The sequence below is a fragment of the Misgurnus anguillicaudatus genome, chromosome 18 (genome assembly GCF_027580225.2).
Source record: "Misgurnus anguillicaudatus chromosome 18, ASM2758022v2, whole genome shotgun sequence".
Taxonomy (NCBI): domain Eukaryota; kingdom Metazoa; phylum Chordata; class Actinopteri; order Cypriniformes; family Cobitidae; genus Misgurnus; species Misgurnus anguillicaudatus.
Window position 1 is genome coordinate 2,607,501 of NC_073354.2, and position 27,278 is coordinate 2,634,778.

Here is a 27,278-nt window from a genome sequence, read left to right on the forward strand (position 1 = left end):
GTATAGCTAGAGTGTGTACTGGTATTTTCTTGGCGTTTTATGTGGCACGGCTCTTGTCCCTTCTCCCCTCACAACTGTGCACGTGTTCGCTTTCTATGAATAAATATTGTTCCCACTACCCCTTTCACTGGACTTAAGCCCTGCACCTGTATTTGTGTATAATAAACCACTTGGCATCGTAGACGTCTGTTGCGTCCGGGTCTTCTTTGTCCATAACACATACTCCTCCGGACAAAACATTAATAAAACATGCCTGTCATTGCCCTGCTTCCCTGGGTCGTAACTTTTATTTAATGTAGTTTTAATGTTTTACTTTACGTTTATTTATTTATTTATTTATTTATTTATTTAATTAATTAATTAATCTATGTATTTAAATATCTTTTAGTTTTTATACACGTATGGGCATTGTTTAAGAGGCTCGTTTTGACAGCGTCTCTCGCTTACGGCCATACCACCCTGAGCACGCCCGATCTCGTCCGATCTCGGAAGCTAAGCAGGGTCGGGCCTGGTTAGTACTTGGATGGGAGACCGCCTGGGAATACCAGGTGCTGTAAGCTTTTGTCTTTGTCACTTTTCTCCTTTTTACTTCGTTCGCCGCATTTGCTTTCCGGATTCTGCATTGGTTTGTCTTTTCTCCGTCTGTGCGCCAGTCAGAGGATCCGCTCAGTCTCGTCTTTACCCCCCTCCTCCGGCAGGGGGCGGTCAGAGGCTTCCTTTTGGGCTTTTTGCTCAGTGCCCACAGCAGCACGGGGCAGAGGAGCGGTCATTAACAGAGCGCTGCCTGTGTTGCAGGGGATTTGACGCCATTCACGTGTAAGAACGAGCGTATGTGCTGCATGGTCTGTTCTTTCAAGGGCAAAAGTTAGTTAATTTAACCCACCCCCATTCGTTTGCTCCTCTGTAAAGGACAGCGGCTGGGTTAACGAGACACTGCATAAATCATAAGCAGTTGTTAACACCATTACAACGTGCACTCTTTACAAAGCTGTCAAATATTTTTGCGTATCTGTTATTATCACTATTTAGCAAAGACTTTTCATTTTCTATGAATGAATGCTGTGACTAAAAGCTGGCATGGTTTTTATCTATCTATCTATCTATCTATCTATCTATCTATCTATCTATCTATCTATCTATCTATCTATCTATCTATCTATCTATCTATCTATCTATCTATCTATCTATAAACATTTATTCAGTTTTTTACTTGATACATTTATTTATTTATTTATTTATTTATGTATTTGATTTACACAATCATTTATTATTAATTCATTTATTTCTATTTATTAAATTGTCGATTTATTTATTTTTAGTAATTTAATTTATTTTCTATTTAATTATTTATTGATATTTATTGTTACGTTCCTGTGTGAGTTTTGCGTGTTTCTGTCTCTTTCCAGCGATCCGTACCTGCATTCTTCTCAAATCCGTTCATTGGCTGTTTCTGGGGAATCCCGATGACGTCATTCATACCTATACCAATCCCGTTACACGGAATTATGCGAAGCCCATCGCCGTCCCGTTCGCCAGCTTTTTTTGTTTTGTTTTTTGCTGAAATAATGTACCCCATTTTGTTCTGTCGTTCAAACAGTCTCAGTACATTATTGTTTGTGTTTTTTAAAGCTTCGGAACGCCTATTTGTTCTCCCCTGTCCTCTTGTTTGTTACTTTCTCCCCTCGGATGTCTTGTTTGTTTGTTCGTTGGGAGAGCCGGACAGGTATGGATGTCACGTGACGTAGGCTACACTATGCCTTCACGTGGAATTTATAGCTGCCAAATAGAGCGTGTGCCACCCGCTGTACGTTTTGTGATTTTGTTAGCCGGAGTAGGTTAGTTAGGGCGTTGCTGACGCTGAAGATTTATCTATAATTGTTTTCTTTTGTAGATGGAGAGCTTACGTATAGCTAGAGTGTGTACTGGTATTTTCTTGGCGTTTTATGTGGCACGGCTCTTGTCCCTTCTCCCCTCACAACTGTGCACGTGTTCGCTTTCTATGAATAAATATTGTTCCCACTACCCCTTTCACTGGACTTAAGCCCTGCACCTGTATTTGTGTATAATAAACCACTTGGCATCGTAGACGTCTGTTGCGTCCGGGTCTTCTTTGTCCATAACACATACTCCTCCGGACAAAACATTAATAAAACATGCCTGTCATTGCCCTGCTTCCCTGGGTCGTAACTTTTATTTAATGTAGTTTTAATGTTTTACTTTACGTTTATTTATTTATTTATTTATTTATTTATTTAATTAATTAATTAATCTATGTATTTAAATATCTTTTAGTTTTTATACACGTATGGGCATTGTTTAAGAGGCTCGTTTTGACAGCGTCTCTCGCTTACGGCCATACCACCCTGAGCACGCCCGATCTCGTCCGATCTCGGAAGCTAAGCAGGGTCGGGCCTGGTTAGTACTTGGATGGGAGACCGCCTGGGAATACCAGGTGCTGTAAGCTTTTGTCTTTGTCACTTTTCTCCTTTTTACTTCGTTCGCCGCATTTGCTTTCCGGATTCTGCATTGGTTTGTCTTTTCTCCGTCTGTGCGCCAGTCAGAGGATCCGCTCAGTCTCGTCTTTACCCCCCTCCTCCGGCAGGGGGCGGTCAGAGGCTTCCTTTTGGGCTTTTTGCTCAGTGCCCACAGCAGCACGGGGCAGAGGAGCGGTCATTAACAGAGCGCTGCCTGTGTTGCAGGGGATTTGACGCCATTCACGTGTAAGAACGAGCGTATGTGCTGCATGGTCTGTTCTTTCAAGGGCAAAAGTTAGTTAATTTAACCCACCCCCATTCGTTTGCTCCTCTGTAAAGGACAGCGGCTGGGTTAACGAGACACTGCATAAATCATAAGCAGTTGTTAACACCATTACAACGTGCACTCTTTACAAAGCTGTCAAATATTTTTGCGTATCTGTTATTATCACTATTTAGCAAAGACTTTTCATTTTCTATGAATGAATGCTGTGACTAAAAGCTGGCATGGTTTTTATCTATCTATCTATCTATCTATCTATCTATCTATCTATCTATCTATCTATCTATCTATCTATCTATAAACATTTATTCAGTTTTTTACTTGATACATTTATTTATTTATTTATTTATTTATGTATTTGATTTACACAATCATTTATTATTAATTCATTTATTTCTATTTATTAAATTGTCGATTTATTTATTTTTAGTAATTTAATTTATTTTCTATTTAATTATTTATTGATATTTATTGTTACGTTCCTGTGTGAGTTTTGCGTGTTTCTGTCTCTTTCCAGCGATCCGTACCTGCATTCTTCTCAAATCCGTTCATTGGCTGTTTCTGGGGAATCCCGATGACGTCATTCATACCTATACCAATCCCGTTACACGGAATTATGCGAAGCCCATCGCCGTCCCGTTCGCCAGCTTTTTTTGTTTTGTTTTTTGCTGAAATAATGTACCCCATTTTGTTCTGTCGTTCAAACAGTCTCAGTACATTATTGTTTGTGTTTTTTAAAGCTTCGGAACGCCTATTTGTTCTCCCCTGTCCTCTTGTTTGTTACTTTCTCCCCTCGGATGTCTTGTTTGTTTGTTCGTTGGGAGAGCCGGACAGGTATGGATGTCACGTGACGTAGGCTACACTATGCCTTCACGTGGAATTTATAGCTGCCAAATAGAGCGTGTGCCACCCGCTGTACGTTTTGTGATTTTGTTAGCCGGAGTAGGTTAGTTAGGGCGTTGCTGACGCTGAAGATTTATCTATAATTGTTTTCTTTTGTAGATGGAGAGCTTACGTATAGCTAGAGTGTGTACTGGTATTTTCTTGGCGTTTTATGTGGCACGGCTCTTGTCCCTTCTCCCCTCACAACTGTGCACGTGTTCGCTTTCTATGAATAAATATTGTTCCCACTACCCCTTTCACTGGACTTAAGCCCTGCACCTGTATTTGTGTATAATAAACCACTTGGCATCGTAGACGTCTGTTGCGTCCGGGTCTTCTTTGTCCATAACACATACTCCTCCGGACAAAACATTAATAAAACATGCCTGTCATTGCCCTGCTTCCCTGGGTCGTAACTTTTATTTAATGTAGTTTTAATGTTTTACTTTACGTTTATTTATTTATTTATTTATTTATTTATTTAATTAATTAATTAATCTATGTATTTAAATATCTTTTAGTTTTTATACACGTATGGGCATTGTTTAAGAGGCTCGTTTTGACAGCGTCTCTCGCTTACGGCCATACCACCCTGAGCACGCCCGATCTCGTCCGATCTCGGAAGCTAAGCAGGGTCGGGCCTGGTTAGTACTTGGATGGGAGACCGCCTGGGAATACCAGGTGCTGTAAGCTTTTGTCTTTGTCACTTTTCTCCTTTTTACTTCGTTCGCCGCATTTGCTTTCCGGATTCTGCATTGGTTTGTCTTTTCTCCGTCTGTGCGCCAGTCAGAGGATCCGCTCAGTCTCGTCTTTACCCCCCTCCTCCGGCAGGGGGCGGTCAGAGGCTTCCTTTTGGGCTTTTTGCTCAGTGCCCACAGCAGCACGGGGCAGAGGAGCGGTCATTAACAGAGCGCTGCCTGTGTTGCAGGGGATTTGACGCCATTCACGTGTAAGAACGAGCGTATGTGCTGCATGGTCTGTTCTTTCAAGGGCAAAAGTTAGTTAATTTAACCCACCCCCATTCGTTTGCTCCTCTGTAAAGGACAGCGGCTGGGTTAACGAGACACTGCATAAATCATAAGCAGTTGTTAACACCATTACAACGTGCACTCTTTACAAAGCTGTCAAATATTTTTGCGTATCTGTTATTATCACTATTTAGCAAAGACTTTTCATTTTCTATGAATGAATGCTGTGACTAAAAGCTGGCATGGTTTTTATCTATCTATCTATCTATCTATCTATCTATCTATCTATCTATCTATCTATCTATCTATCTATCTATAAACATTTATTCAGTTTTTTACTTGATACATTTATTTATTTATTTATTTATTTATGTATTTGATTTACACAATCATTTATTATTAATTCATTTATTTCTATTTATTAAATTGTCGATTTATTTATTTTTAGTAATTTAATTTATTTTCTATTTAATTATTTATTGATATTTATTGTTACGTTCCTGTGTGAGTTTTGCGTGTTTCTGTCTCTTTCCAGCGATCCGTACCTGCATTCTTCTCAAATCCGTTCATTGGCTGTTTCTGGGGAATCCCGATGACGTCATTCATACCTATACCAATCCCGTTACACGGAATTATGCGAAGCCCATCGCCGTCCCGTTCGCCAGCTTTTTTTGTTTTGTTTTTTGCTGAAATAATGTACCCCATTTTGTTCTGTCGTTCAAACAGTCTCAGTACATTATTGTTTGTGTTTTTTAAAGCTTCGGAACGCCTATTTGTTCTCCCCTGTCCTCTTGTTTGTTACTTTCTCCCCTCGGATGTCTTGTTTGTTTGTTCGTTGGGAGAGCCGGACAGGTATGGATGTCACGTGACGTAGGCTACACTATGCCTTCACGTGGAATTTATAGCTGCCAAATAGAGCGTGTGCCACCCGCTGTACGTTTTGTGATTTTGTTAGCCGGAGTAGGTTAGTTAGGGCGTTGCTGACGCTGAAGATTTATCTATAATTGTTTTCTTTTGTAGATGGAGAGCTTACGTATAGCTAGAGTGTGTACTGGTATTTTCTTGGCGTTTTATGTGGCACGGCTCTTGTCCCTTCTCCCCTCACAACTGTGCACGTGTTCGCTTTCTATGAATAAATATTGTTCCCACTACCCCTTTCACTGGACTTAAGCCCTGCACCTGTATTTGTGTATAATAAACCACTTGGCATCGTAGACGTCTGTTGCGTCCGGGTCTTCTTTGTCCATAACACATACTCCTCCGGACAAAACATTAATAAAACATGCCTGTCATTGCCCTGCTTCCCTGGGTCGTAACTTTTATTTAATGTAGTTTTAATGTTTTACTTTACGTTTATTTATTTATTTATTTATTTATTTATTTAATTAATTAATTAATCTATGTATTTAAATATCTTTTAGTTTTTATACACGTATGGGCATTGTTTAAGAGGCTCGTTTTGACAGCGTCTCTCGCTTACGGCCATACCACCCTGAGCACGCCCGATCTCGTCCGATCTCGGAAGCTAAGCAGGGTCGGGCCTGGTTAGTACTTGGATGGGAGACCGCCTGGGAATACCAGGTGCTGTAAGCTTTTGTCTTTGTCACTTTTCTCCTTTTTACTTCGTTCGCCGCATTTGCTTTCCGGATTCTGCATTGGTTTGTCTTTTCTCCGTCTGTGCGCCAGTCAGAGGATCCGCTCAGTCTCGTCTTTACCCCCCTCCTCCGGCAGGGGGCGGTCAGAGGCTTCCTTTTGGGCTTTTTGCTCAGTGCCCACAGCAGCACGGGGCAGAGGAGCGGTCATTAACAGAGCGCTGCCTGTGTTGCAGGGGATTTGACGCCATTCACGTGTAAGAACGAGCGTATGTGCTGCATGGTCTGTTCTTTCAAGGGCAAAAGTTAGTTAATTTAACCCACCCCCATTCGTTTGCTCCTCTGTAAAGGACAGCGGCTGGGTTAACGAGACACTGCATAAATCATAAGCAGTTGTTAACACCATTACAACGTGCACTCTTTACAAAGCTGTCAAATATTTTTGCGTATCTGTTATTATCACTATTTAGCAAAGACTTTTCATTTTCTATGAATGAATGCTGTGACTAAAAGCTGGCATGGTTTTTATCTATCTATCTATCTATCTATCTATCTATCTATCTATCTATCTATCTATCTATCTATCTATCTATCTATCTATCTATCTATCTATCTATCTATCTATCTATAAACATTTATTCAGTTTTTTACTTGATACATTTATTTATTTATTTATTTATTTATGTATTTGATTTACACAATCATTTATTATTAATTCATTTATTTCTATTTATTAAATTGTCGATTTATTTATTTTTAGTAATTTAATTTATTTTCTATTTAATTATTTATTGATATTTATTGTTACGTTCCTGTGTGAGTTTTGCGTGTTTCTGTCTCTTTCCAGCGATCCGTACCTGCATTCTTCTCAAATCCGTTCATTGGCTGTTTCTGGGGAATCCCGATGACGTCATTCATACCTATACCAATCCCGTTACACGGAATTATGCGAAGCCCATCGCCGTCCCGTTCGCCAGCTTTTTTTGTTTTGTTTTTTGCTGAAATAATGTACCCCATTTTGTTCTGTCGTTCAAACAGTCTCAGTACATTATTGTTTGTGTTTTTTAAAGCTTCGGAACGCCTATTTGTTCTCCCCTGTCCTCTTGTTTGTTACTTTCTCCCCTCGGATGTCTTGTTTGTTTGTTCGTTGGGAGAGCCGGACAGGTATGGATGTCACGTGACGTAGGCTACACTATGCCTTCACGTGGAATTTATAGCTGCCAAATAGAGCGTGTGCCACCCGCTGTACGTTTTGTGATTTTGTTAGCCGGAGTAGGCTAGTTAGGGCGATGCTGACGCTGAAGATTTATCTATAATTGTTTTCTTTTGTAGATGGAGAGCTTACGTATAGCTCGAGTGTGTCCTGGTATTTTCTTGGCTTTTTATGTGGCACGGCTCTTGTCCCTTCTCCCCTCACAACTGTGCACGTGTTCGCTTTCTATGAATAAATATTGTTCCCACTACCCCTTTCACTGGACTTAAGCCCTGCACCTGTATTTGTGTATAATAAACCACTTGGCATCGTAGACGTCTGTTGCGTCCGGGTCTTCTTTGTCCATAACACATACTCCTCCGGACAAAACATTAATAAAACATGCCTGTCATTGCCCTGCTTCCCTGGGTCGTAACTTTTATTTAATGTAGTTTTAATGTTTTACTTTACGTTTATTTATTTATTTATTTATTTATTTATTTATTTAATTAATTAATTAATCTATGTATTTAAATATCTTTTAGTTTTTATACACGTATGGGCATTGTTTAAGAGGCTCGTTTTGACAGCGTCTCTCGCTTACGGCCATACCACCCTGAGCACGCCCGATCTCGTCCGATCTCGGAAGCTAAGCAGGGTCGGGCCTGGTTAGTACTTGGATGGGAGACCGCCTGGGAATACCAGGTGCTGTAAGCTTTTGTCTTTGTCACTTTTCTCCTTTTTACTTCGTTCGCCGCATTTGCTTTCCGGATTCTGCATTGGTTTGTCTTTTCTCCGTCTGTGCGCCAGTCAGAGGATCCGCTCAGTCTCGTCTTTACCCCCCTCCTCCGGCAGGGGGCGGTCAGAGGCTTCCTTTTGGGCTTTTTGCTCAGTGCCCACAGCAGCACGGGGCAGAGGAGCGGTCATTAACAGAGCGCTGCCTGTGTTGCAGGGGATTTGACGCCATTCACGTGTAAGAACGAGCGTATGTGCTGCATGGTCTGTTCTTTCAAGGGCAAAAGTTAGTTAATTTAACCCACCCCCATTCGTTTGCTCCTCTGTAAAGGACAGCGGCTGGGTTAACGAGACACTGCATAAATCATAAGCAGTTGTTAACACCATTACAACGTGCACTCTTTACAAAGCTGTCAAATATTTTTGCGTATCTGTTATTATCACTATTTAGCAAAGACTTTTCATTTTCTATGAATGAATGCTGTGACTAAAAGCTGGCATGGTTTTTATCTATCTATCTATCTATCTATCTATCTATCTATCTATCTATCTATCTATCTATCTATCTATCTATAAACATTTATTCAGTTTTTTACTTGATACATTTATTTATTTATTTATTTATTTATGTATTTGATTTACACAATCATTTATTATTAATTCATTTATTTCTATTTATTAAATTGTCGATTTATTTATTTTTAGTAATTTAATTTATTTTCTATTTAATTATTTATTGATATTTATTGTTACGTTCCTGTGTGAGTTTTGCGTGTTTCTGTCTCTTTCCAGCGATCCGTACCTGCATTCTTCTCAAATCCGTTCATTGGCTGTTTCTGGGGAATCCCGATGACGTCATTCATACCTATACCAATCCCGTTACACGGAATTATGCGAAGCCCATCGCCGTCCCGTTCGCCAGCTTTTTTTGTTTTGTTTTTTGCTGAAATAATGTACCCCATTTTGTTCTGTCGTTCAAACAGTCTCAGTACATTATTGTTTGTGTTTTTTAAAGCTTCGGAACGCCTATTTGTTCTCCCCTGTCCTCTTGTTTGTTACTTTCTCCCCTCGGATGTCTTGTTTGTTTGTTCGTTGGGAGAGCCGGACAGGTATGGATGTCACGTGACGTAGGCTACACTATGCCTTCACGTGGAATTTATAGCTGCCAAATAGAGCGTGTGCCACCCGCTGTACGTTTTGTGATTTTGTTAGCCGGAGTAGGTTAGTTAGGGCGTTGCTGACGCTGAAGATTTATCTATAATTGTTTTCTTTTGTAGATGGAGAGCTTACGTATAGCTAGAGTGTGTACTGGTATTTTCTTGGCGTTTTATGTGGCACGGCTCTTGTCCCTTCTCCCCTCACAACTGTGCACGTGTTCGCTTTCTATGAATAAATATTGTTCCCACTACCCCTTTCACTGGACTTAAGCCCTGCACCTGTATTTGTGTATAATAAACCACTTGGCATCGTAGACGTCTGTTGCGTCCGGGTCTTCTTTGTCCATAACACATACTCCTCCGGACAAAACATTAATAAAACATGCCTGTCATTGCCCTGCTTCCCTGGGTCGTAACTTTTATTTAATGTAGTTTTAATGTTTTACTTTACGTTTATTTATTTATTTATTTATTTATTTATTTAATTAATTAATTAATCTATGTATTTAAATATCTTTTAGTTTTTATACACGTATGGGCATTGTTTAAGAGGCTCGTTTTGACAGCGTCTCTCGCTTACGGCCATACCACCCTGAGCACGCCCGATCTCGTCCGATCTCGGAAGCTAAGCAGGGTCGGGCCTGGTTAGTACTTGGATGGGAGACCGCCTGGGAATACCAGGTGCTGTAAGCTTTTGTCTTTGTCACTTTTCTCCTTTTTACTTCGTTCGCCGCATTTGCTTTCCGGATTCTGCATTGGTTTGTCTTTTCTCCGTCTGTGCGCCAGTCAGAGGATCCGCTCAGTCTCGTCTTTACCCCCCTCCTCCGGCAGGGGGCGGTCAGAGGCTTCCTTTTGGGCTTTTTGCTCAGTGCCCACAGCAGCACGGGGCAGAGGAGCGGTCATTAACAGAGCGCTGCCTGTGTTGCAGGGGATTTGACGCCATTCACGTGTAAGAACGAGCGTATGTGCTGCATGGTCTGTTCTTTCAAGGGCAAAAGTTAGTTAATTTAACCCACCCCCATTCGTTTGCTCCTCTGTAAAGGACAGCGGCTGGGTTAACGAGACACTGCATAAATCATAAGCAGTTGTTAACACCATTACAACGTGCACTCTTTACAAAGCTGTCAAATATTTTTGCGTATCTGTTATTATCACTATTTAGCAAAGACTTTTCATTTTCTATGAATGAATGCTGTGACTAAAAGCTGGCATGGTTTTTATCTATCTATCTATCTATCTATCTATCTATCTATCTATCTATCTATCTATCTATCTATCTATCTATAAACATTTATTCAGTTTTTTACTTGATACATTTATTTATTTATTTATTTATTTATGTATTTGATTTACACAATCATTTATTATTAATTCATTTATTTCTATTTATTAAATTGTCGATTTATTTATTTTTAGTAATTTAATTTATTTTCTATTTAATTATTTATTGATATTTATTGTTACGTTCCTGTGTGAGTTTTGCGTGTTTCTGTCTCTTTCCAGCGATCCGTACCTGCATTCTTCTCAAATCCGTTCATTGGCTGTTTCTGGGGAATCCCGATGACGTCATTCATACCTATACCAATCCCGTTACACGGAATTATGCGAAGCCCATCGCCGTCCCGTTCGCCAGCTTTTTTTGTTTTGTTTTTTGCTGAAATAATGTACCCCATTTTGTTCTGTCGTTCAAACAGTCTCAGTACATTATTGTTTGTGTTTTTTAAAGCTTCGGAACGCCTATTTGTTCTCCCCTGTCCTCTTGTTTGTTACTTTCTCCCCTCGGATGTCTTGTTTGTTTGTTCGTTGGGAGAGCCGGACAGGTATGGATGTCACGTGACGTAGGCTACACTATGCCTTCACGTGGAATTTATAGCTGCCAAATAGAGCGTGTGCCACCCGCTGTACGTTTTGTGATTTTGTTAGCCGGAGTAGGTTAGTTAGGGCGTTGCTGACGCTGAAGATTTATCTATAATTGTTTTCTTTTGTAGATGGAGAGCTTACGTATAGCTAGAGTGTGTACTGGTATTTTCTTGGCGTTTTATGTGGCACGGCTCTTGTCCCTTCTCCCCTCACAACTGTGCACGTGTTCGCTTTCTATGAATAAATATTGTTCCCACTACCCCTTTCACTGGACTTAAGCCCTGCACCTGTATTTGTGTATAATAAACCACTTGGCATCGTAGACGTCTGTTGCGTCCGGGTCTTCTTTGTCCATAACACATACTCCTCCGGACAAAACATTAATAAAACATGCCTGTCATTGCCCTGCTTCCCTGGGTCGTAACTTTTATTTAATGTAGTTTTAATGTTTTACTTTACGTTTATTTATTTATTTATTTATTTATTTATTTAATTAATTAATTAATCTATGTATTTAAATATCTTTTAGTTTTTATACACGTATGGGCATTGTTTAAGAGGCTCGTTTTGACAGCGTCTCTCGCTTACGGCCATACCACCCTGAGCACGCCCGATCTCGTCCGATCTCGGAAGCTAAGCAGGGTCGGGCCTGGTTAGTACTTGGATGGGAGACCGCCTGGGAATACCAGGTGCTGTAAGCTTTTGTCTTTGTCACTTTTCTCCTTTTTACTTCGTTCGCCGCATTTGCTTTCCGGATTCTGCATTGGTTTGTCTTTTCTCCGTCTGTGCGCCAGTCAGAGGATCCGCTCAGTCTCGTCTTTACCCCCCTCCTCCGGCAGGGGGCGGTCAGAGGCTTCCTTTTGGGCTTTTTGCTCAGTGCCCACAGCAGCACGGGGCAGAGGAGCGGTCATTAACAGAGCGCTGCCTGTGTTGCAGGGGATTTGACGCCATTCACGTGTAAGAACGAGCGTATGTGCTGCATGGTCTGTTCTTTCAAGGGCAAAAGTTAGTTAATTTAACCCACCCCCATTCGTTTGCTCCTCTGTAAAGGACAGCGGCTGGGTTAACGAGACACTGCATAAATCATAAGCAGTTGTTAACACCATTACAACGTGCACTCTTTACAAAGCTGTCAAATATTTTTGCGTATCTGTTATTATCACTATTTAGCAAAGACTTTTCATTTTCTATGAATGAATGCTGTGACTAAAAGCTGGCATGGTTTTTATCTATCTATCTATCTATCTATCTATCTATCTATCTATCTATCTATCTATCTATCTATCTATCTATAAACATTTATTCAGTTTTTTACTTGATACATTTATTTATTTATTTATTTATTTATGTATTTGATTTACACAATCATTTATTATTAATTCATTTATTTCTATTTATTAAATTGTCGATTTATTTATTTTTAGTAATTTAATTTATTTTCTATTTAATTATTTATTGATATTTATTGTTACGTTCCTGTGTGAGTTTTGCGTGTTTCTGTCTCTTTCCAGCGATCCGTACCTGCATTCTTCTCAAATCCGTTCATTGGCTGTTTCTGGGGAATCCCGATGACGTCATTCATACCTATACCAATCCCGTTACACGGAATTATGCGAAGCCCATCGCCGTCCCGTTCGCCAGCTTTTTTTGTTTTGTTTTTTGCTGAAATAATGTACCCCATTTTGTTCTGTCGTTCAAACAGTCTCAGTACATTATTGTTTGTGTTTTTTAAAGCTTCGGAACGCCTATTTGTTCTCCCCTGTCCTCTTGTTTGTTACTTTCTCCCCTCGGATGTCTTGTTTGTTTGTTCGTTGGGAGAGCCGGACAGGTATGGATGTCACGTGACGTAGGCTACACTATGCCTTCACGTGGAATTTATAGCTGCCAAATAGAGCGTGTGCCACCCGCTGTACGTTTTGTGATTTTGTTAGCCGGAGTAGGTTAGTTAGGGCGTTGCTGACGCTGAAGATTTATCTATAATTGTTTTCTTTTGTAGATGGAGAGCTTACGTATAGCTAGAGTGTGTACTGGTATTTTCTTGGCGTTTTATGTGGCACGGCTCTTGTCCCTTCTCCCCTCACAACTGTGCACGTGTTCGCTTTCTATGAATAAATATTGTTCCCACTACCCCTTTCACTGGACTTAAGCCCTGCACCTGTATTTGTGTATAATAAACCACTTGGCATCGTAGACGTCTGTTGCGTCCGGGTCTTCTTTGTCCATAACACATACTCCTCCGGACAAAACATTAATAAAACATGCCTGTCATTGCCCTGCTTCCCTGGGTCGTAACTTTTATTTAATGTAGTTTTAATGTTTTACTTTACGTTTATTTATTTATTTATTTATTTATTTATTTAATTAATTAATTAATCTATGTATTTAAATATCTTTTAGTTTTTATACACGTATGGGCATTGTTTAAGAGGCTCGTTTTGACAGCGTCTCTCGCTTACGGCCATACCACCCTGAGCACGCCCGATCTCGTCCGATCTCGGAAGCTAAGCAGGGTCGGGCCTGGTTAGTACTTGGATGGGAGACCGCCTGGGAATACCAGGTGCTGTAAGCTTTTGTCTTTGTCACTTTTCTCCTTTTTACTTCGTTCGCCGCATTTGCTTTCCGGATTCTGCATTGGTTTGTCTTTTCTCCGTCTGTGCGCCAGTCAGAGGATCCGCTCAGTCTCGTCTTTACCCCCCTCCTCCGGCAGGGGGCGGTCAGAGGCTTCCTTTTGGGCTTTTTGCTCAGTGCCCACAGCAGCACGGGGCAGAGGAGCGGTCATTAACAGAGCGCTGCCTGTGTTGCAGGGGATTTGACGCCATTCACGTGTAAGAACGAGCGTATGTGCTGCATGGTCTGTTCTTTCAAGGGCAAAAGTTAGTTAATTTAACCCACCCCCATTCGTTTGCTCCTCTGTAAAGGACAGCGGCTGGGTTAACGAGACACTGCATAAATCATAAGCAGTTGTTAACACCATTACAACGTGCACTCTTTACAAAGCTGTCAAATATTTTTGCGTATCTGTTATTATCACTATTTAGCAAAGACTTTTCATTTTCTATGAATGAATGCTGTGACTAAAAGCTGGCATGGTTTTTATCTATCTATCTATCTATCTATCTATCTATCTATCTATCTATCTATCTATCTATCTATAAACATTTATTCAGTTTTTTACTTGATACATTTATTTATTTATTTATTTATTTATGTATTTGATTTACACAATCATTTATTATTAATTCATTTATTTCTATTTATTAAATTGTCGATTTATTTATTTTTAGTAATTTAATTTATTTTCTATTTAATTATTTATTGATATTTATTGTTACGTTCCTGTGTGAGTTTTGCGTGTTTCTGTCTCTTTCCAGCGATCCGTACCTGCATTCTTCTCAAATCCGTTCATTGGCTGTTTCTGGGGAATCCCGATGACGTCATTCATACCTATACCAATCCCGTTACACGGAATTATGCGAAGCCCATCGCCGTCCCGTTCGCCAGCTTTTTTTGTTTTGTTTTTTGCTGAAATAATGTACCCCATTTTGTTCTGTCGTTCAAACAGTCTCAGTACATTATTGTTTGTGTTTTTTAAAGCTTCGGAACGCCTATTTGTTCTCCCCTGTCCTCTTGTTTGTTACTTTCTCCCCTCGGATGTCTTGTTTGTTTGTTCGTTGGGAGAGCCGGACAGGTATGGATGTCACGTGACGTAGGCTACACTATGCCTTCACGTGGAATTTATAGCTGCCAAATAGAGCGTGTGCCACCCGCTGTACGTTTTGTGATTTTGTTAGCCGGAGTAGGTTAGTTAGGGCGTTGCTGACGCTGAAGATTTATCTATAATTGTTTTCTTTTGTAGATGGAGAGCTTACGTATAGCTAGAGTGTGTACTGGTATTTTCTTGGCGTTTTATGTGGCACGGCTCTTGTCCCTTCTCCCCTCACAACTGTGCACGTGTTCGCTTTCTATGAATAAATATTGTTCCCACTACCCCTTTCACTGGACTTAAGCCCTGCACCTGTATTTGTGTATAATAAACCACTTGGCATCGTAGACGTCTGTTGCGTCCGGGTCTTCTTTGTCCATAACACATACTCCTCCGGACAAAACATTAATAAAACATGCCTGTCATTGCCCTGCTTCCCTGGGTCGTAACTTTTATTTAATGTAGTTTTAATGTTTTACTTTACGTTTATTTATTTATTTATTTATTTATTTATTTAATTAATTAATTAATCTATGTATTTAAATATCTTTTAGTTTTTATACACGTATGGGCATTGTTTAAGAGGCTCGTTTTGACAGCGTCTCTCGCTTACGGCCATACCACCCTGAGCACGCCCGATCTCGTCCGATCTCGGAAGCTAAGCAGGGTCGGGCCTGGTTAGTACTTGGATGGGAGACCGCCTGGGAATACCAGGTGCTGTAAGCTTTTGTCTTTGTCACTTTTCTCCTTTTTACTTCGTTCGCCGCATTTGCTTTCCGGATTCTGCATTGGTTTGTCTTTTCTCCGTCTGTGCGCCAGTCAGAGGATCCGCTCAGTCTCGTCTTTACCCCCCTCCGCCGGCAGGGGGCGGTCAGAGGCTTCATTTTGGGCTTTTTGCTCAGTGCCCACAGCGGCACGGGGCAGAGGAGCGGTCATTAACAGAGCGCTGCCTGTGTTGCAGGGGATTTGACGCCATTCACGTGTAAGAACGAGCGTATGTGCTGCATGGTCTGTTCTTTCAAGGGCAAAAGTTAGTTAATTTAACCCACCCCCATTCGTTTGCTCCTCTGTAAAGGACAGCGGCTGGGTTAACGAGACACTGCATAAATCATAAGCAGTTGTTAACACCATTACAACGTGCACTCTTTACAAAGCTGTCAAATATTTTTGCGTATCTGTTATTATCACTATTTAGCAAAGACTTTTCATTTTCTATGAATGAATGCTGTGACTAAAAGCTGGCATGGTTTTTATCTATCTATCTATCTATCTATCTATCTATCTATCTATCTATCTATCTATCTATCTATCTATCTATAAACATTTATTCAGTTTTTTACTTGATACATTTATTTATTTATTTATTTATTTATGTATTTGATTTACACAATCATTTATTATTAATTCATTTATTTCTATTTATTAAATTGTCGATTTATTTATTTTTAGTAATTTAATTTATTTTCTATTTAATTATTTATTGATATTTATTGTTACGTTCCTGTGTGAGTTTTGCGTGTTTCTGTCTCTTTCCAGCGATCCGTACCTGCATTCTTCTCAAATCCGTTCATTGGCTGTTTCTGGGGAATCCCGATGACGTCATTCATACCTATACCAATCCCGTTACACGGAATTATGCGAAGCCCATCGCCGTCCCGTTCGCCAGCTTTTTTTGTTTTGTTTTTTGCTGAAATAATGTACCCCATTTTGTTCTGTCGTTCAAACAGTCTCAGTACATTATTGTTTGTGTTTTTTAAAGCTTCGGAACGCCTATTTGTTCTCCCCTGTCCTCTTGTTTGTTACTTTCTCCCCTCGGATGTCTTGTTTGTTTGTTCGTTGGGAGAGCCGGACAGGTATGGATGTCACGTGACGTAGGCTACACTATGCCTTCACGTGGAATTTATAGCTGCCAAATAGAGCGTGTGCCACCCGCTGTACGTTTTGTGATTTTGTTAGCCGGAGTAGGTTAGTTAGGGCGTTGCTGACGCTGAAGATTTATCTATAATTGTTTTCTTTTGTAGATGGAGAGCTTACGTATAGCTAGAGTGTGTACTGGTATTTTCTTGGCGTTTTATGTGGCACGGCTCTTGTCCCTTCTCCCCTCACAACTGTGCACGTGTTCGCTTTCTATGAATAAATATTGTTCCCACTACCCCTTTCACTGGACTTAAGCCCTGCACCTGTATTTGTGTATAATAAACCACTTGGCATCGTAGACGTCTGTTGCGTCCGGGTCTTCTTTGTCCATAACACATACTCCTCCGGACAAAACATTAATAAAACATGCCTGTCATTGCCCTGCTTCCCTGGGTCGTAACTTTTATTTAATGTAGTTTTAATGTTTTACTTTACGTTTATTTATTTATTTAATTAATTAATTAATTAATTAATTAATCTATGTATTTAAATATCTTTTAGTTTTTATACACGTATGGGCATTGTTTAAGAGGCTCGTTTTGACAGCGTCTCTCGCTTACGGCCATACCACCCTGAGCACGCCCGATCTCGTCCGATCTCGGAAGCTAAGCAGGGTCGGGCCTGGTTAGTACTTGGATGGGAGACCGCCTGGGAATACCAGGTGCTGTAAGCTTTTGTCTTTGTCACTTTTCTCCTTTTTACTTCGTTCGCCGCATTTGCTTTCCGGATTCTGCATTGGTTTGTCTTTTCTCCGTCTGTGCGCCAGTCAGAGGATCCGCTCAGTCTCGTCTTTACCCCCCTCCTCCGGCAGGGGGCGGTCAGAGGCTTCCTTTTGGGCTTTTTGCTCAGTGCCCACAGCAGCACGGGGCAGAGGAGCGGTCATTAACAGAGCGCTGCCTGTGTTGCAGGGGATTTGACGCCATTCACGTGCAAGAACGTGCGTATGTGCTGCATGGTCTGTTCTTTCAAGGGCAAAAGTTAGTTAATTTAACCCACCCCCATTCGTTTGCTCCTCTGTAAAGGACAGCGGCTGGGTTAACGAGACACTGCATAAATCATAAGCAGTTGTTAACACCATTACAACGTGCACTCTTTACAAAGCTGTCAAATATTTTTGCGTATCTGTTATTATCACTATTTAGCAAAGACTTTTCATTTTCTATGAATGAATGCTGTGACTAAAAGCTGGCATGGTTTTTATCTATCTATCTATCTATCTATCTATCTATCTATCTATCTATCTATCTATCTATCTATCTATCTATCTATCTATCTATCTATAAACATTTATTCAGTTTTTTACTTGATACATTTATTTATTTATTTATTTATGTATTTTTTTGATTTACACAATCATTTATTATTAATTCATTTATTTCTATTTATTAAATTGTCGATTTATTTATTTTTAGTAATTTAATTTATTTTCTATTTAATTATTTATTGATATTTATTGTTACGTTCCTGTGTGAGTTTTGCGTGTTTTCTGTCTCTTTCCAGCGATCCGTACCTGCATTCTTCTCTGTAGAAACATGGCGGCCCAAAATGTCGACTTCCATGTAAGGGGACCCTCCGTGTATGTAGATAAAAACATCTCATTCTAAGGTAATAAACACATAACGGTTCATTATGAAAGGTCTTTATACACCCCTGATAATATAGTTTTATATATTATTTTGCATTTCTGTCAAGAGATTCTTCTAAAAACTACACACTGCACCTTTAAGAAATACCTGCTGGATAAAATAGAAGGTTTGTTTCATACTCTTCGGATAGTCCAAGTGCAGGGCATAAATCAGTCCAAACCATAGACTGTAAAAAAAAATGGACAACGCCTGTTCGCTCTCTTCCATTGGTGAATGGAAGTAGTGAGCAGGAAGTAAAGACGCAAAATCAAGACCCCGCCCCCGCAGAATGCGCATATCACACGATATCACAGCTGGCAATCATGACGTAGTCTCAGCCTCAGACGTCACGCCTGTAATGAACTAGTCTGCACTCCGTGTATGTCAATAACAATGTGTGTTTATTTGGGTGCGCTCTCCAGTTAGGTCTTAACTGGTGGCGACCTCACCTGGTAGGCAACGTACATATTACATCTCCCCTTTTTTTTACTAAAATTCAATAATAATGTAACATAACCATATTGAATATATGACTGGGGACAATATTGCTAACCAATGAAACAAGTACCAACTTAATTGTAAACAATATTTACCAGTAATGTGCATCACCAAAAACTTCAGTTCATAAGTCTAATCTTATAGGTTGTTTACGAACTCTTTAGGGATATCTCGATTCTGTGATGCTGGGCTCTGTCACGTTGGACTGGACTTTTAGACTTGGTTCTGTCGTACTAGCCTGGGCATTTACACCGGGCTCTGTAACTGCCTTTGACTGTATCTCAAGTTCATTACATTCCTCTTCTCTTGTAGGTTGCAATTGGGTAATGCCCTCTTGTTCTGAATCATAAGTGATGCCTTCTTTTTCTTGTTCCTTTGTTTGTATGACATGTCTTCTATTTCGTCTGAGTTTTTGTCCATCACTTTCTACAATGTAGGATCGCGGTGCTTCACATACTTTAACCACCTTTGCTGGCTTCCAATGTGCATTCTCCTGTACACGCACATACTCACCAGGCTTAAGATCTGGCATGTGTCTGGCACCTCTGTCATAGTATCGTTTTGTTTTGAGCTGGTTGATTTTTAGTTGTCGGTGTATGCCCGTCATCCATTGTGGCTTAAGCAGTGCTCGTGCCACGGGTAGCTGTGTTTGAGTCCTATGCCCCACAGATAATTGCACTGGAGATGGAAGGTTTTCCAGGGGTGTGTTTCTGTAGTCCAGGAGCATGATGTATGGGTCTTGTCTGTCTTCCTTTGCTTTTTTGAGTATTGACTTAACCTGTACAGCCTTTTCTGCTTTTCCATTACTTTGTGGGTACCTTGGTGATGATGTAATGTGCTTGAATCCATATGACTGACTAAAAAGAACAAAATCAGCTGATGCATAAGCTGGGCCATTATCTGTTATCATCACTTCAGGTATATCGTATCTAGCGGATTGTTGCTTGCAGATGTTTATGATGGTTGTGCTTTTGATGTTTCTAACCTTTTCCACTTCGATGAAGTTAGAATAATAATCCACAAGTACAAAGTACTGTTCCGAATCAAATTCAAAAAGATCAGAGCCTACCTTTTGCCACAGCCTCTGTGGGATGGCATGCCCTATCATGGGCTCCTTGCAGTTCCTTTTCCTGAATGTATTGCATACCGGGCACTTGGAAATCAGGTCAGCAATTTGCATTGACATGCCAGGCCAGAACATTATGTCCCCTGCAAGTCGTTTTGTCTTTTCAATGCCTTGGTGACTAGTGTGAAGTTTGTGTAACATGATTTTTTTGTTTATTTTGTGGAATGACTATGTGGTTACCTTTCAGGAGTATGTCATCTTCGACAGTTAGTTCATCACGATAATCCCAGTAAGGTTTTGCCTGGTTCGGTAAGTCACGCTTGTCTTCAGGCCAGCCATTTAGGACAAAACTTATAATCATGGGCAAAATGGAATAATTTTTTGTTTCTGTCTTTATTTCCAACAGCCGTGATGGTGCGATGGGCAGCAGAGATACTGTGCACACTTGTATATCATCATCACCTGTGTCAACATCTGTGTGGGACTGATAATTTCTGCTTAAGGCATCAGCTATGTAGAGCTCCTTTTTTAAATGTCACCGTCATGTCGAATTTCTGGAGTTTTGGGAGCATTTTTTGGAGTCTGAGAGGAGTGTCAGCTAGGGGTTTTTTCATGATCATTTCTAAAGGCTTATGATCATTTTCAACTGTAAAGTGTCTGCCGAATATGTACTGATGAAGTTTTTCACATCCAAATACAATAGCTGCCAATTCTTTTTCAATTTGTGCCCAATGCTTCTGTGTTTCAGTGAACGCTTTGGAAGCAAATGCTATAGGGCAGATGTTTTGAAGTAGCACAGCACCTACCCCACAGCTCGATGCATCTACACTGAGTGTCACTGGCATTGCTGGATCATAATATTTGAGGGTAACAGTTTCTGAGACCATCCTTTGTAATTTCTCAAAACTGTTGTCATGTGCTTCTTCCCAACACCATTCAGCTGTCTTTTCCAACAGGAGTCTAAGAGGGGCTGTGACATTTGTGGTAGGAATTTTCCTATGTGACCATACCAAGGTATTGTAATTCTGTTTTGTTCTGTGGTTTGTGCATGTTTCTGATGGCGGCCACTTTTTCCAGGTCTGGTTTAAGTCCATCCGCAGTGAGCAAATGACCCATGTAGCTCACATCCTTAGCTTTGGATGTGCATTTGTCTGGATTTAGTTTTATATTCCTTTCTGTGATGCGCTGCATAACTTTTTCAAGTCTCTCGTTATGTTGCTTCTCATTTTCTCCCCAGATTAGTATATCATCCACAATCACTTCAACCCCTTCTAAGTCTTCAAATGTTTGTGACATAATTCTTTGAAACATCTCTCCAGCACAATTGATTCCAAATGGTAGTCTTTTGTAAGCAAATCTTCCGAAAGGGCTGTTGAAAGTGCATAATTTGGAACTTTCTTTGTCCAATTTTATTCGCCAGTACCCAGACTGTGCATCAAGTGTGGTAATAGTTTAGCACCAGTCTTCTTGACACCACCTCCTCAATTGTTGTCATTGGGTAATGTTCTCTTTCAATTGCAGCATTTAAATCTTTGGGATCCATGCATATCCTGACTTTTTTTCTTACCTGGTTTCAATATGGTGACCATACTGTTGACCCAAGCTCTGGGCTCCACCACCCGTTCAATGACACCTAATTTTTCCATCCGCTCCAGCTCTTCCTTTACTAGGTTCCTGAGAGCTACTGGAACTCTTCTAGGTGCATGTATGGCAGGTTGAGCATCCGCCTTGATCTTAATGTGAAAACATCTGCATAACGGTCTTTAATTTCATTATGTTGTGATGTAATTGTCTCTATGCGTTTGATATGTCCCATCTGTGTGCATGTTTTTAATCCTAGTAAAGGCTGTATCCTCCTCCATAATCTGACATTCAATGTCGTAGTACTTGCCTTTGTATTCACCCAATGATAAGCATTTGCCCTTGGGCTTCAAACACTGTCCTCCTTATGTCACCAATCTAGCTCTTGATTTCTCCATCTTGAAACAACCTTTAGCATGTATTGATTGTGGAATGATGTTGCATTGAGCTCCCGTGTCTATCTTGAATTTTGTTTTATGGCCATTCAGTTTGATGGTTACCATCCAATCATCTCCATTTCTTCCATTTACAGCATCCACGTATAATTCGTTTTCTGAATCCGTCTCTTCAGATACAGTATTAATATTTTTCTGGTGTCTGGTTGTCATGCATTTACTAGCAAAATGATTCCTTTTCCCACATCTTTTGCAGTTTTCTCCGTATGCTGGACATTTACCTGTGTTGTGATCCCTTCCACAGTATTTACAGTTCCGTATGATGTGACGTGATGTGCCTGGATGATCGTTAAGTTGTGTTCCGTGTCTTGTTCGCGTTTGTCTCACTGCGTGAATATCTGCATCTGCTGTAACCTGAATCTGAGAGAGCTGCGTGCGGCTCGCCTCGGCAGCGCGGCACATTTGAATGGTTTTATGCAGGTCTAAATCATTTTCTCTCAGTAGCCTGGCTCTGGGTGCGTCGTCGCGAATGCCAACAACAATTCTGTCCTTTATTAGACTATCACATAGCTGTCCATACTCACATGACTTTGCTTTGGTTTTGAGGTCCGTCCATCTGGACCGGGGGTGTCGGGCTCGGTTGCTGGAGGGCCGGTGTCCTGCAGAGTTTGGCTCCCACCAGCTCCAACACACCTGTTTGGAAGTTTCTAGTAATCCTGAAGACCTTGATTAAACGCATCAGGTGTTTTTGATTAGGGCTGAATCTAAACTATGCAGGGATACTGGCCCTCCAGGAATTGAGTTTGACACCCCTGATCTAAACCAGTGGTTCTCAATCCTGTCCCCGGGGACCCCATGCTCTGCACACCCTGCACGTCTCTCCAACCCGACACACTTTGCTTAGTTCATGGAGCTCTCATCTAATGAGCTGATGATAAGAGTCAGGTGTGTTAGATAAGGAATACATACAAAATGTGCAGAGCAGGGGGTCCCCAGGAACAGGATTGAGAACCACTGATCTAAACAGACAGACGATGGATCAAGAACAGATCCAGACTGATCCAGAATGTTCTGAGTGATTACTCTGAACATTCATGGGGAAAGATGCAAGCAAAATTGCAGTGACCTTTGAAATCTCAGCTGATGGTTTGAAAAATTAACTACAATCAAGATGGTAACTGACTGGTTGCTGGTGTTTGGTTGCAAATGTCATTGCAACATTTTTGAAATTCTGTACATTCTGTACACCTTTTAAAGAACTTGTGCTTCCCCTCGAAGCGCATTGTCCAAACATCACACAGGGGCCCAAATTTCCTCATTAGCTCGGGGCAATGTTCTAAATAGTGGTGTTTGGGCTTTAAATTAAATGTAGGAAATGTTTCTGTAGCATGGGAAGAATAGGAACATAAGCAAGTGGTTTTTGCACTTTCTCCACAACATATTCAATGGGGGTTACCAGTGGAAATTCTCTGCGTACATAGGCTGCTCTTCTTTTAGCAGTACTTAGGGGACCATCTTTGTCCAAAAATTCTGACACAGCGTTTGTAATGTCTTTTACAAACTTTTCATCCATGTCAGTATATTTACTTAACACAACCCTGACTCTGTTGTACAGAAGTGGCTGTGACAGCTTATAAATTTGACAAAGCTGTTCTTGCACAGAACTTTCTGGTATGTGCAAAACAATTTGCATCTTTAACATTAGAGATGCCAAGTTGTGCTCAAGCTGATTTTCTAAATCAGGAAGGTTATCATAACTAGTTTCTTGACCCAGCACTTCTAACTCGTCCAGATCATCAGCATGTGACATTTGCTCTTCGGCAAGATCAATGTCAGAGCTTGTGAAATCATGCTTCCAGCTCTTTTTCTTGTGTAACTTGAAAGTGCGCTCTGAAAGTGGAGTAGACACTGCTTTCAAAGTTGCAGTCTTTGTAAGGGCACTTGACTTTATGATTTTCTTTTAAATGTGCAGTGCACAGGTGAATTAAGTGAGCGGTGGGGTACGGGAGGCTGTGCTGTATCGTGAGTGGGTGGCGGCTGAGGGCCGTTGTTGGACACGACGCGAAGCGGATTATTGATTGTATGTTTGTGTGTTGCTGGGGGTGTTGCTAGGGGCGCAGTGATATTAAATAGAACCGTTGGGTGAAGCGGTCATAGTAGTGTTTTATTGTGAATAAAGCACACCTATTGACCAATCAGAATGAAGGATTGGAACTAACCGTTCTGATTGGTCAATAGGTGTGCTTTATTGACGATAAAACACTGCTATGACCGCTTCACCCAACGGTTCTATTTAATATCACTGCGCCCTTAGCAACACCCTTAGCAACACATAAACATATAATGAGACAAAGTCTGAGAACAGTTTGTTGTTTTTATTTGAGCTTTCATGTTGTTGTTCGCAGTCAGGGACTATTTTTTCTAGCGGAAGGAATGCTTTTATTGATTTAACTTCATGAAATTTGCACTAATATTTTTTTTACTTTAATATTGTGTAGTAACTGTTTTATAAAAGCAATAAGGTACTCGAGGCAAGTGCTTCGCGTCGTGCCTAACAACGCCCTTTAGCCGTTACTTATTCACGATACAGCAAAGCCTCTCGTACCTTATTGCTTACTTAACAGTTAAACTTAACTGGTGCATCACTTGGCTGCTGACAAGACAGTTTGGGGTGAATTTTGGATAAGTGCTCTTTTAAGGCATTAAATGATTTAAATGTGCATTGACATTCCTGATGTAAACATGGAAATGGCTAATTTCTAGCATAACTACCATGTTTTAGTCTATAATGTTTAAATAGCTGTGATCTTTTTTCACAGTTAAAAGAACAGTACTTACACTTCCAATGCATCTCTTCTTGCCACCTGAAACACAAAAGAAGTATTGTTATATGTCCACTTGTGTCTACCCCAGCAAACAGAGAAAAGTTTGTTCTCTCAAAGAAGATTCTGAAATAATATTTCTTGACATTTCCCAATGTCCCCAAAAACGTTCTGCCAACATAGAAAGTGTCCAGTTTTGTTGACATTCTAAGAACTTTTCTGGGTGGTCTGAACGTTAAAGGGATGTTATATTCTACAATTTTTAAATGACAATGTCACGTGTTTATGTACACACTGTTTAAAACAACTGTTTTCTATATTGACTTGTTTTGCTTGTTATGTAAATGATAGAGAGTAGAGACAGATTGCATTTTGTTTTTTTGAAGCTGTTATAGACATTGTTTTTTGATTGTTCTCGGGGAGGATTGCGGTGGGGAGCACAGTTCACTTGTTGGGTTTGAATGTTGATGTTTTGTTTCATTTTGAGTCACCATTGTTCTGATGGGTGTTTGTTTTTGTTGGACTCTGGACCCTTGATGTTGCGATTGCTAGTTTTTCCTCTTGCGTTAACTATGTGTGTATGTTTGTTATAGTAATGTAAAGTTGGTGTTATTCTGTAGTGGTTTGTACATAATGGTAAAAAAAAATCATCATCTAATTAATTGTTTTACTGATCAAAATTTCTGTCAGTAATGTTTATGAGATCCAGCACGTTCACAGCAGTTTGTCATTAAGGAGTGTTGGAAACTGTGGACAAAAATTAACTGTGGTATATTTGGGACATACAAACAGTATGAATCAGAGTGTGAATCTCAACCATGGTGACAATTAAATGAAAAACTTGCTGGGTATCAAAGTACAAATATCATGCAGGACTCCCAGCATGCACTTCGGCATGGATAAATAATGAACTTTTTACAATTTTCTTTGTCGCCATGGTTGAGATTGATTCTCTGATTCTTGATGTTTCTGTGTCCCAAGTGTACAGCGGTTAATTTTTGTCCATTGTTTATAAAAAATCATTAATGACAAGCTGCTGTGAAGGTTCTGGATCTTATACATTATTGACAGAAAAGAAACTTTTGTTTGAGTGAGTAAATCAATTAATTAAATGATGATCTTTACCATTATGTACCAGCCACCGCAGAATTACACCAATAATGTTTGATTAACATAACAGATGTTTTTATACACACATAGTTAATGCACACTGAAAGAAATGATTCATTGAATTGAATCAAATTTTTTAAGGTAAGTGGTTGCAATCAATTTATTTAAGCTACATTTAAACAAAAAAGATTAGTAACGTAAAATAAAATATAAAACTTGTGTTTAAATGTAGCTTAAATAAATTGATTGCAACCACTTACCTTAAAAAATGTGATTTAATTCAACGAATCATTTTTTTCAGTGCAACAAAGGAAAAAAACAATCATAACATCAAGGGTCAAGAGTCCAAATAAAACAAACACTAATCACCACAATGATGACTTAAAATGAAGCAAAACATCAACATTTAAACCTAATAAGTGAATTGTGTTTTCTACAGCAATCTTTTTTTAAGAACATTCAAAAATAATGTTTATAACAGTTTTAAAAGAATAAAATGCTACATAACGAGCAAAAAAGTCAATATAGAAAAAAGTTGTTTTAAACAGTGTGTGAACATTAAAGCATGACATTGTCATAACTTTTAAAGATGTTGGAGTATGGGGTCCCTTTGACGTTCGGACAGCCCAGGGATGTTCTTGGAACGTCGGGGAGGCTGGACACGTTCTGTGCTGACAGAGCGTCATTGGGAACATTCTTAGAACATTTATCTGTTGACACTACTTTTAATAAACTGACTTCACATAGATTTACTCACCAGATTGCTCTCTGCCCAACTAGACCACAGCTTGCACGTCGAACTTGAATGGGTAAAACGGGACAGTGTCGGTAGCAAGCCAGTAAAAAATGTAAACCACCGAACTTAACGTTACACCTGAAAATACAAGAATCTGTTAAAATATGTTTTCTACGCGAAAACCACCTTTCGACGACACAGCAAAAATACACAGACAAGAAAGACGAAGATTGTTTCAAACTCGCAGGGGTTAAACAAGACCGTCTAACTTTACTCGCTTAAAAATAGTTGCACGTTCAAATACCACCTGTCTGACTCGTGTTTTGTGTGCTCGGACAACAGTTCTTGATCAATTAATACCCTAACGTTACCCTAAATTACCAGTTTGATAAGAGGATATTACAAGTGATCAGGCAATGTCATGGCTTTGCCTTTCTGTCAAAAAGCCTGTCATATTTAAGTTGTTAAAGCGGGACGCGTGTGTATAATATCGAAACATACTTAAGATGTGAGTTTTAAAACACTCGTAACTGTGCAAAATAGACAAAAATACTTACCAACAACTTAATTTAGCTGGGACCACAAATTGGCATCGTCCAAACTCGCCAGCAATGGGGAAGTGGGGCGTGGTCAGTCGAAGACTTTTTTTAACACATAAAGTTTTCACTACATTCAACTATGC

At 40.0% G+C, this 27,278-nt stretch overlaps 10 non-coding genes across 10 annotated transcripts; all 10 read left to right on the plus strand.

Moving 5' to 3' along the window:
* Window positions 1-441: 441 nt before the first annotated feature.
* Window positions 442-560, plus strand: LOC141350707 (5S ribosomal RNA). Its single transcript, XR_012358845.1, has one exon. It is a non-coding gene; the product is annotated as a 5S ribosomal RNA (ribosomal RNA).
* A 1,785-nt stretch (window positions 561-2,345) lies between these two features.
* LOC141350709 (5S ribosomal RNA) lies at window positions 2,346-2,464 on the plus strand. The gene has a single exon (XR_012358847.1). It is a non-coding gene; the product is annotated as a 5S ribosomal RNA (ribosomal RNA).
* Window positions 2,465-4,213: 1,749 nt separating this feature from the next.
* LOC141350710 (5S ribosomal RNA) lies at window positions 4,214-4,332 on the plus strand. Its single transcript, XR_012358848.1, has one exon. It is a non-coding gene; the product is annotated as a 5S ribosomal RNA (ribosomal RNA).
* A 1,749-nt stretch (window positions 4,333-6,081) lies between these two features.
* On the plus strand, window positions 6,082-6,200 carry LOC141350711 (5S ribosomal RNA). The gene has a single exon (XR_012358849.1). It is a non-coding gene; the product is annotated as a 5S ribosomal RNA (ribosomal RNA).
* Window positions 6,201-7,989: 1,789 nt separating this feature from the next.
* LOC141350712 (5S ribosomal RNA) lies at window positions 7,990-8,108 on the plus strand. The gene has a single exon (XR_012358850.1). It is a non-coding gene; the product is annotated as a 5S ribosomal RNA (ribosomal RNA).
* A 1,749-nt stretch (window positions 8,109-9,857) lies between these two features.
* Window positions 9,858-9,976, plus strand: LOC141350713 (5S ribosomal RNA). Its single transcript, XR_012358851.1, has one exon. It is a non-coding gene; the product is annotated as a 5S ribosomal RNA (ribosomal RNA).
* Window positions 9,977-11,725: 1,749 nt separating this feature from the next.
* On the plus strand, window positions 11,726-11,844 carry LOC141350714 (5S ribosomal RNA). Its single transcript, XR_012358852.1, has one exon. It is a non-coding gene; the product is annotated as a 5S ribosomal RNA (ribosomal RNA).
* A 1,749-nt stretch (window positions 11,845-13,593) lies between these two features.
* LOC141350715 (5S ribosomal RNA) lies at window positions 13,594-13,712 on the plus strand. The gene has a single exon (XR_012358853.1). It is a non-coding gene; the product is annotated as a 5S ribosomal RNA (ribosomal RNA).
* A 1,741-nt stretch (window positions 13,713-15,453) lies between these two features.
* Window positions 15,454-15,572, plus strand: LOC141350716 (5S ribosomal RNA). The gene has a single exon (XR_012358854.1). It is a non-coding gene; the product is annotated as a 5S ribosomal RNA (ribosomal RNA).
* A 1,745-nt stretch (window positions 15,573-17,317) lies between these two features.
* On the plus strand, window positions 17,318-17,436 carry LOC141350717 (5S ribosomal RNA). Its single transcript, XR_012358855.1, has one exon. It is a non-coding gene; the product is annotated as a 5S ribosomal RNA (ribosomal RNA).
* Window positions 17,437-27,278: the final 9,842 nt, after the last annotated feature.